The sequence below is a fragment of the Elephantulus edwardii genome, unplaced genomic scaffold (genome assembly GCF_000299155.1).
Source record: "Elephantulus edwardii isolate Elephantulus edwardi_28Jun2011 unplaced genomic scaffold, EleEdw1.0 scaffold00193, whole genome shotgun sequence".
Classification (NCBI taxonomy): domain Eukaryota; kingdom Metazoa; phylum Chordata; class Mammalia; order Macroscelidea; family Macroscelididae; genus Elephantulus; species Elephantulus edwardii.
Window position 1 is genome coordinate 1465044 of NW_006399943.1, and position 10419 is coordinate 1475462.

Below are 10419 nucleotides of genomic sequence, written 5' to 3' on the forward strand. Positions count from 1 at the left end.
TACAGGAGGAGATTGCCCCTCCTTCTCCAGCACAGCATCTGGTGGATTTGAACCACATACCTCTGGGATTGCAGTGCAGCATCTTGCCACTAGGCCACCAGAGCTCCCTTAACATTTATACCTTTCATTAGTGTTGAGTTAGCTTTGTGTACAGTGAGTTGTGGGTCCTGCTGTATTTCTTTTCTGCAAGTGAATCTCCACTTTCACCATCACTGTTTGTGAAAGTCCTGGTGGCCTCTTGGAAAGAAGACCCTGCCAGCTTGGAGGTGCGTGGATGCCTTTCATGTCGCTATCTGCTTTATTGCTCTGGCTACAATGTCTAGTACAATAGTGAATAAGAATAATGTCAGTCAGCAAAATTGTCTCAATCTCATCCTCACAGGGAAAGTTCTCCATCCTTCTTCAATAAGGCAATATGGACAATTGGTTTGGTGCATTTTTACTGAGAATTTGCCTTTATATCCATTTGTGAACCAGAAAGGGTGTTGGATTTTGTCAAGTATTTTTCTGCATCAGTTAAGATGTTCATGTGGTTCTTTTTTAGTGTGTGTGTTATTTGTGTGATGAATTGTATTGATGGATTTTCTGATATTGAATTGCCTTTGCATTCCTGCTATTGACCTCGTTTGATTTTATATCTATACAAAGTCAGACCTGAGATACACACACATAACGTTTTACAGATATTTGTTACAGAACTGGGACTAACTCGTAACCGCCCCTACACTGGGTTTCTGGGGCTGTAGATCACACTAGAGGAGAGTCTCTCTCTCCAGCCCCTCTCTGTGGCCTCATGGTAAAGAGTTGCTCTGCCAAGCTGAAGGCACACAGTTCAAATCCACCAGCTGCTCTGCAGGAAAAAGATAAGCGGTCTCCTCCTGTGTGATTTATTGCTTCTGAAAAACCCTGGGGGGGGGGTCAATGAGTTGGTTCCAACTTGATGACACAACAACAACTCTGTGTAAATGTATGTGTTGTTCTATTGAGCTGACTAGAATTTTATTGGAAAAAACGTGCATTTATATTCATGTGGGATTCATGTTCTGAATTTTCTTTGTTGTGATATCACTGCTTAGGTTTAATAGCAGGGTAATGACCACTTTATAGGTAATTTAGGGAATACTCTTCCCTTATCCATGTCTTTGAAGAGTTAAAGTAGAATCAGAGTCAGTACTTGTGTGAATATTCAGTAAAATTTCCTAGAGAAGTCATCTGGTCCTAGGCTTTATTTATGCTGGTAGTTTTTTTACCACACTTCAATCTCTTCTTTTGCTGTGGGTCTGTTTCTATTGTTCTACCTCTTTTTCTGTTAGTTTAGGTCAACGATATACATCTAGGCTTTCAGATTTGGTGACGTGCACTTTTTCGTACTGTCCTGTTAGGATCCTCAGTTGGGTCTGTCGTAATATCCCCAACTTACTATCTTTTATTGGTTACTTGCTTCTTTCTTTTTTTTTTTGCTCAAAAAAACACTTCATTAAACATTTTTAGACTGTTGCTTCCCTCTTTTTAAGTAATGAACTAATTGTTCTTTTTGTGAAGAAATGCAAATAGAATGTGCATGAATTTACAATGGTAATTCACTGTTAGAAAATGTAAATATCTCGAGACCATAATAATTTTTAAACATGCTAAGATCATGAAGCTAGTTCAATATTCTTGCTGAGTCCTTAGCTTGTCTATATCTTAGGATCGGATTCCATTCTTGTTTCTTGAGTGTCTTCTATCTCTGAGAGTTTTTCATCATTTTCTAGTGTTTACTAATGTTCATGGATGTTACTAACAAGAACATGAAACTGTTTCAGTCTCAATTCCAGCTTATCTTCAACACTTTCTTTAATATGTGAAATATGCTCTAATTCTTTTCCCAGAGCTTTTAATTCCTTTAATGTTTCATGTCTGTCTGGATGACGCTGGAATACTTTTGCTAAAGCATCGTACTCTTGGCAATTTTTTCGTTTTCATTTTCGTTTTGCTTGAAGAATTTGCTTTTTGCACTCAGCAATTTTTTTCATGTGCTCCAGCGAGGATACATTCTATTTCTTTGTAAATTTTTTTTATAGTTTTCCATTTCTCTGAGAGTCATGTCATATACCAGCAAGGTCTTGCCCATTGAAAATTCACATTGTGACAGTGTACTCAGCATACGTTGGTACTGGCTATATCCGTCTTCCTGGGATCCAGAGTCGCACCGTTTAATGAAACTCTTCACCAACAGATTAATTCTCCAATCATCTCCAGCACCAACTCCAGCAATTAGAAGATGCTTCCGGATAACTTTGTCGCCAGTCATGGCTCCCATGGCATGTCGCTTCTTTTCATTTTTAATTCCTTCTGTCAACTTACCCAATGGCCTGTCTGTTTTCTTGATCCTTTCAAGAACCAGTTTCTGCTCTTCTTATCTCTGTTGTTGTTCTATACCCAATTTTATTATATATGTTCTGATCTCGATGATTTCGTTTCTATTGGTATCTTTTGGCTTCTTCTGCTTTTCATTTTCTATTTGTCCCCGTTATTGCCTTAAGTTATTGATTGCAGATCTTTCTTATAAATGTAGGAATTTAGTATTATGAATTTTCCTCTGAGCCTTTGCTATCTGCCAGTTGTTTGGATACATTACAATTCCATTTTTGTTTCATTCTAAGTATTTTTTTAATTTCACTTTTGATTTCTTCTATGACAATAATTTTTGATAGCATGCTATTTAGGCTCAATCTGATTTTTTCTTATTCTTTCTGTTGTCAATTTCTCACTTCATACCATTATGACCAGAGAAGATGTTTTGTGTTATTTTACTTTTTTTCAAATTTATGATTCATGTCAATGAAAATTTACAGAGACTTTGGATTTCCATTCATTCATTGTTGCACTTTTCCCCCTCCCAACACTCCCCCTGTTATTTTAATTTTTTAAAAAGAAAATGTATATTTAACAATAATATATGGTTTGTTCAGGGGAATAATCCACTTACACTGGAAAAAATTTGGCCATTTGTGGAGTGTTATATATATGTATGTATCTCAGCAATATATATATATACATACACACACACACACACACACACACACACACACATGCACACACACACACACACGGCCTAATTTGTACTTATTTTTACACATTTGCTGTTATTTTATCTGCAGGACTTCACAACTAAGCCTGTTTTTAGTAGTTATGGCTTAGGTGGACCTGCTAAAACAATGATAGAGGAGGTAATAGGATCTGAGGTAAGTCAGTACGGCAGGGCCGGCTCTGCGGTGTACTTATTCCTGTTTCCTTAATCACAGATTCAAACAGAGGCGATTGGGTTGGATTAGTAGCACTGTTGATTTTTGTTTGTAGATTTTTACCTTCTCACAGGGTATCCTTGAACTTAGTGCGGGGAAGAATTCTATGCAGTAGCTTCTTGGCACTCTCTACAAGTCAAGCTCCAAGCCTGGTAATGAGTAGAAATGTTGAAACAGAACAATGGCTACGTAAGGGTACATAATATCATTCTCTCTAATCTTGCATAGGTTTGACATTTAATTTTTTCTTTTTTAAAAAAAAAGATGGGGGAAAGGAGGGGAGAAAGGAGAAAAAGCCCCAATTTAAAGATTAATAAATTGTTGTTGTTAGGCATCATCAAGTATGACTCACAGTGACCTCATCAGCGGCCTCCCTGAACCCTGCTCTGTGCCATCCTCATCCTCTCTGACACACTAGGACCCTTTGCCGAAGGCCCCATAACCAGCCAGCTCATTGAGGATCTTCCTGTCCTTCACTGACCCTCCATCTTTCCAAGGAACAGACCTGCCCAGCTACATGTCCACAGTATTAAAGACCAAGCTTCGCCATCATTGCCTGGAAGGAGCTCTCTGGTTGCACGTCCTCTGAGATGTATGTTTGTTCTTTTGGCAGTCAACGGATATTCAGTACTCTTCCCCAGTTGTTGTTGTTGTTGTTATGTGCCTTCGAGTCGCTTGCGACTCATAGCGACCCTATGTACAACAGCCCTAAACTCCGCTCTGTCCTGCGCCAATCGCACTGTCTCTGACAAACCCATCCTGATTATCCCAGTCACTGAATCAATCCACCTCATAGAGGGCCTTCCCCTCCTGTGCTGTCCCTCCACCCTCCCAAGCATGATGTCCCTCTCCAAGGACCGGTCTCTCCTTACAACATACCACAACTTAAAGGCATCAGACTTTATTTCTTTTTTTTTAAATACTAATTTATTTACAAAGTTTGAATACATTGTTTTTCACAAAAGATTATTCCCATTTCCTTCACTACCCCTACCCATTGAATTGTGCCACCCTATGATTCTTCCCCCCATCCTCACCCCTCTGCTTCCACACCCCCCCTGGATCCTCATACTCATTCTACAACAACAGTTTTATATAGTATTTGTCCTTGTGTAACTGAGTTAGTTCCCTCAGCATAATGCTCTCCTGTCCCTCCCAAGTTAGGTAGTAATTTACAAAAAGATTGCTCCTGCGTGCTGTGTACTATTCCATGGTATGAAGGTACTGCGACTTCTCAACAACCCATTCGTTTGTGGTTGGACATCTGGTTTGTTTCCTTGTTCTTATGATGGTGAATAATGCTGCTATGAACATTGGTGTACAAGTCTCCATTTGAACCTCAGGTCTCATTTTCTTGGGGTAGATTCCAAGCAACGGACTAGCTGGTCATATGGAATTTCTTTGTTCAGCTTTTTGAGGAAGCACCAAACTAAAGGCATCAGACTTTAAAGGTAGTCATTTACAAATAATTATGAAAAGAGATTTTAAGTCAGTGTCCTATGGGAGACATGCTTAACCAAAATAACACTAAATGAGCTCACAACTCCTTACCATTCAAACTGATTCTGACTCACAGTGACCCCACATCTGTCAGAACGGAACCATCCTCCATAGAGTTCTCAGTGGCTGTGATCACTTGAAAGAGCACTAGTGCTGTGGTCTGCAGAGAAGTGTGTTACAACCCAAAGACCTCATTTCTCTGTATTGTGAAGCCACCATCTGCTTCTCAGGAAGAGGATAGGCAGTCTCCTTCTGTGTGTTTACGGCTTTGGAAACCTGCTGGAGGTACCAGCTCAATAGAGGGGTTGGGGGGGGGGGAGAGAGAGAGAAAGAGAGAATGAGAATCATCCAGTCATCCAGTCACCTCTGGACGGCTTGCAGTCACCAAGCAAAGCATTCAGTGGTACTCAAGCACAAATCTTTTGTGCTAACAGTAAGCGCTACTACGTGCTGAATGCCTACTGCCTGCCTGATGCCGGTTTAGATGGCAGTTGAGGTTATTCAAGTTCTGTCCCCTTGGAATTAACAAATTAATTGTAATTCTCATGATAGTAACTGGCGAGCTGAGGACTTCCCTGATCCCCACACAACTCTTTGTCCTCCACACATAAGCCTTACTTGCTTCAGAGACCAAGTTCAGGTCGGGAAACAATTGAGATCAGCTACACAAAGTAAGAATTCTTGAACTAGAATAAAGAATCAATTCTTTTTCCAAGAGTGAAACAGTTAATGGAAAGAGAAGAGTACTGTGACACTTCTCCCCAAGGCTGAGGCACCTCAAAAGAGGTAGAGTCTCCACTAACCTAAGATTCAGCGAGCAAGAATTGTGAGAAACAAGAATTTGCATGCAGAATTGACATTACCACACATGCCCTGGAGCAAAGGTTCAGAGTGTCTTTGTCTTTTTCATGATTTATTCCCTGGGTTGTCTGATATTTATGGCAGAGCTCTGTAGATCATTGCAAAATGGTAAGCCTTTGGAAATCGCAGTTACTCTCTAGGAGTGGTAGTCTGAGCTATGATATTTAGGGCTTTATAACGAGGGAGCTCTGGTGGCCGAGTGGGAAGAAGGTGAGCTGAAATCCTGAAGGCACATGGTTCAAATCCATCAACTCTCGGCATGAGAAGGACGGGCAGTCTCCTCCTATACAATTAACTGCTTTTGAAAACAGCTGTGGGCTGGTTCTGACTTGACGGTACACAACAACAACTACAACATCTAATCGTGTGCAGCGGATATTGGAGAGTCCGGGTTGATGCAGTCAGTTACTGAGCAAAAGACTGAGATTCAAATTCAACCAGAAGCATCTTCTAAGAAAGACTTGTTAAGCTCCTTTTAAAATAACTAGCCACTGAACGCCTTGTGGAATCATACTAGAGACCAATAGACAATGAAGTAAATGCTGAAAGAAACCCCCCCCCAAAACCTCCAAATCCTGTCAATCAAGAACGCTATGCCAAGACAAGCTTTCTTTCAAGACTGAGGACGAAATTAAAATCTTCTCATACAGACGAAAGCTGAGGCAGTTTATACCCACCAGACTGACCCCATTAAAAAACAACAACAAAAAACACCTTATGTAAATCTACAGGTAGAAGGAGGAAAACACTAAAAAGTAATTAAAAGCCATACATAAGAATAAATCCCTAATAAATATCATTGTAGGAACATATATAAAGAGTACTAATATTATATTGATGCCTGATAATTCTGTGTTCTTTCAATGTTTAAACGATAAGTGTGTAAACACAATGATAAATCATGTTACAGCCACACAAAAGATAAAGACGTAGTTAGTGGCAGGGGAATTCTAGTGATTTAGAGGTGAGAGGTTGCTCTGCCAATGCAAAGATATGTAGTTTGGATCCACCAGCTGCTCTGCAGGAGAAAGATGGGGAATCTGCTGCTGTGTGGTTCATGGCCTCTGAAAACCCGCTGAGAGGTCAGCTGTGCATCGGTGCCGATGGTTCACAACAATCGCAGCATTAGTGATAACAACTGGGAGAGGGAGGAATGAAGTAGAAACGGAATGAATGTTATTGTTAGGTGCCGGTGAGTCGGGTACATCCCTAAGAACAACGCATCTGAACCCTATCCTGTCCTGTGCTGTCCTCATTACCTCTGACATACTTGAGACCATGGCCACAGGCACGATGTCAGTCGATCTAGTTGAGGGTCTTCCTCTCCATCACTGACCTTCCACCTTCCCATGCATGAAGTCCCTCTCCAGAGAATGGCCCATGCTAACAACATGCTCCAAGTGTGTGAGACCAGTCTTGGCCGTCTTTGCCTCCAAGGGACACTCTGAAGGCACTTTCTCCAAGATGTAGCTGCTTATTCTTTGGCATATCATGGGATGTTCAGTACTCTTCTCCAACACCACAACACAAAGGCATCAGTTCTTCTTCTGTCATCCTGATTCACTGTCCGGCTGTCAGATGCATAGCAAGGGATTGAAAAGGTCATGACCTGAACCCGACACACGTCGTCTTTAACATCCTTGCTCTTTCATACTTTGCCAAGGTCCTTGATTTTCTGGACTGCTGATACTGAGGGGATTATGGATCCAAGTAAAAAATGAAATCATTGATAATTTCAACATCTTCTCCAACTACCATGATGCTGCTTCTCAATCCAGTGGTGAGGATTTTTGTTTTCTTACTGTTGAGACGCAGTCCACGCTGAGGGCTGTAGTCTTTGATCTTCTGCAGCAAGTGCTTCAAGTCTGCTTTGCTTTCAGCAAGCAAACATTGCGTCGGCTGCATAATGTAAGTTGTTGAGGAATCTTCCTCCAATCCTGATGCTACACTCCTCATCATAAAGTCCAGCCTTGCCAATGACTTTCTCAGCACACAGATTGAACAGAGATGGAGAAATAATACGACTCTGACACACACTTTTCTTGATTTTAAACCATGCTGTCTCTTACTCTGTTTGGATAATAGCATCTTGATCCAGGTATGCTTCATACAAGCATGATTAAGTGTTCTGGAATTCCCATTCTTCTCAAGGTCAGCCGTACTTTGTTAATGGTCTACACAGTCAAATGCCTTTACAGAGTCAATAAAACACAGATAGATATTGTTTTGATATTTTCTGCTTTCAGACAAGATCTGTCTGACATCAGCAATGATATCCCTGGTGCCACAGCCTCTTCTAAATCCAGCTTTAACACTTGGTTGTTCCCTGTTGATGTACTGTTCCAGACATTTATTTTTATATCTTCAACAATATTTTGTTTACTTTACAAGTGATATTAGTGATCACCTTTTTTTAAATCACTTTTCTTGAGAATGGGAACAAATAAGGGTCTTTTCCAGCCAGTTGGCCAGGTAGCTGTCTTCCAAATTTCCAACACAGCTTGATGAGGATATTCCAGATTGAATGATAACGGAAATGTGTTAATTGGCATTCCACTGATGGTGGGGCCATATTTTGTCAATGCATTCTGTGCAACTTGAACTTCTTCCATCACCATTGACTCTTGATCATATGCCATTTCCTGAAACAGTTGTATGCCAGTCAATTCTTCTTGGGAAAGTAACTCTGTGTACTCTCTCCATCTTCTTTTTTTTTTAAGTGATATGCAACTTTTTAAAAAAATTATATGTGTGTTTGTGTACCATCAAATCAGATTTGACTGGTACAGGAGGAGATTGTTCCTCCTTCTCCAGCAAAGCATCTGGTGGATTTGAACTGCTCATCTCTCAGATTGCAGTGCAGCTTCTTGCCACTAGGCCACCAGAGCTCTCTCCATTTTCTTTTGATGCTTCCTGGGTCCTTCACATTTTGCTCAAAGCATCTCTCAATATTGCAACTTGAGGCTTGAATTTGTTTTTCAGTTCTCTCATCTTGAGAAATGTCAAGCAAGTTCTTTCCTTTTTATCCCCCAACTCCAGCTCTTTGCACATTTTACTGTAAAACTTTGCTTTGTCTTCTCCAGCTGCTCTTTGAAATCTTCTATTCATCTCTTTTACTTCAGAATCTCTTCCTTTTGATTTCATTTCTCAACACTCTAGTGCAATTTTAGGAGTCTCTGCTGACATCTATTTTGTTTTTTTCTTTCTCCTCTGTCTTTGTAGTGATCTTTTGCTCTCTTCACAGATGATATCCTTGATGTCATCCCATAACTCATCTGTTCTTAGAGATGAATGTCTTAAACTTATTCATGAGATGGTTTTAAATGAAGGTGGGACAGAATCAAGGTCTTTACTTTAACTTGCATCAGTTTCAACTGGAACTTGTACATGAGTAAATGATGGTGTATTACAGTTAACACATGAATTGGCTTTGACCACTGATGCTGAGCTTTTCCAAGTTTTCTTTCCACAGGTGTAGTCAATCCGATTCCTGTGCAGTCCATCAGGTGAGGTCCACGTGTATAATCACAAGCAAAGTTGTGTCATCTGCATAACACAGGCTGCTGCTGAGTCTTCTAATTGTGATGCTGCGTTCTTCTTCATACAGGACAGCTTCTCAGTTTGCTCAGCATACAGATTGACGAGGGATGGAGAAAGGATGTAACCCCGATGCACAACTTTCCTGATTTTAAATGATGCAAAGTTTTCTTCTTCTGTTCTTAATAATAAACGCTTATTAATTTTTTGTGATTGGAAAGACAGTATCAAATACAGGTGAATTATGTACAATTAAACCAAGGTAGAGGAAGATACCAAAAAGTACACCTGAGAAGGTATGATTTTGGTAAGTACTATCCCATACACAATTTTGCAACAACGTAGTTGGTTCCAACTCGGCAGCACATGAAAGTAGCAACAGTCCATAAAGGCCATATCCTGTGTGCAGGTGGTGAGTGGTATCTGGGGTCTCGAAAGCTTGTCAGTGGTTGGCTGCCTAAAATACAACCATTAATCTCTAGTCATCTGGAGAAAAAGAAAAAGGTAAGAAAAACAAAGTTTTAAAGACTAAAGTACAATCTCACCTGAACGTGGTATTTTCAGTTGATGCATGTGCTTGTGAAAGTTGGACAATGACTAAGGAAAGCCAAAGGGAAATTGGTGTCCTTGAATTGCAGTGTTAGCAAGAGTATCTACCATACCATGAACTGCCAAGAGTACGAGCAAGTTTGTCTTGGAGGAAGTACAAGGGCGCCTCTTAGAGATAAGGATGGTGAAATTCATTCCCATTCTTTTGGCATACCGTCAGAAGGCACTGCGCTTGGACAGGGAGAGGGTCGGAGAAAGAGAGGAAGACCTTCAACAACACGGGTTGACATGGTATCTGCAGCAAAGGCCTTGAGCGTGGTGGAGATTGTGGGGACTGCTCCCGATAAGAGAAGGTTTGGATCTTTGTTCATAGGGTCATGAGAAGGCCTAGATGACTCAATGGCACCTAATACCAAAACATAAATATACACTATGTATTAGCGGCCTCTGGTGGTGTAGTGTGGAATGTATTGGGTAATTAACCAAAAGGTCGGCTCGTAGAATTAAGCAGAGGAGGAAGATGGGGAAGGTCCTCCTGTGAAGACTTCCAGCCTTGGAAGCAAAGTTGAGGGTCATTTTGGGTCCGTATCTACCGGATGTTAGTGGATTTTTATTTGACCCAAGCTATTACTTTAAAATATCCTGATTTCAGGAGAACTGCACACGTACCACACTTAAAGACCAC

At 40.6% G+C, this 10419-nt stretch overlaps 1 pseudogene; it reads right to left on the reverse strand.

Moving 5' to 3' along the window:
- Nucleotides 1-1679: 1679 nt before the first annotated feature.
- On the reverse strand, nucleotides 1680-2302 carry LOC102859496 (annotated as a pseudogene).
- Between the last annotated feature and the right edge of the window lie 8117 nt (nucleotides 2303-10419).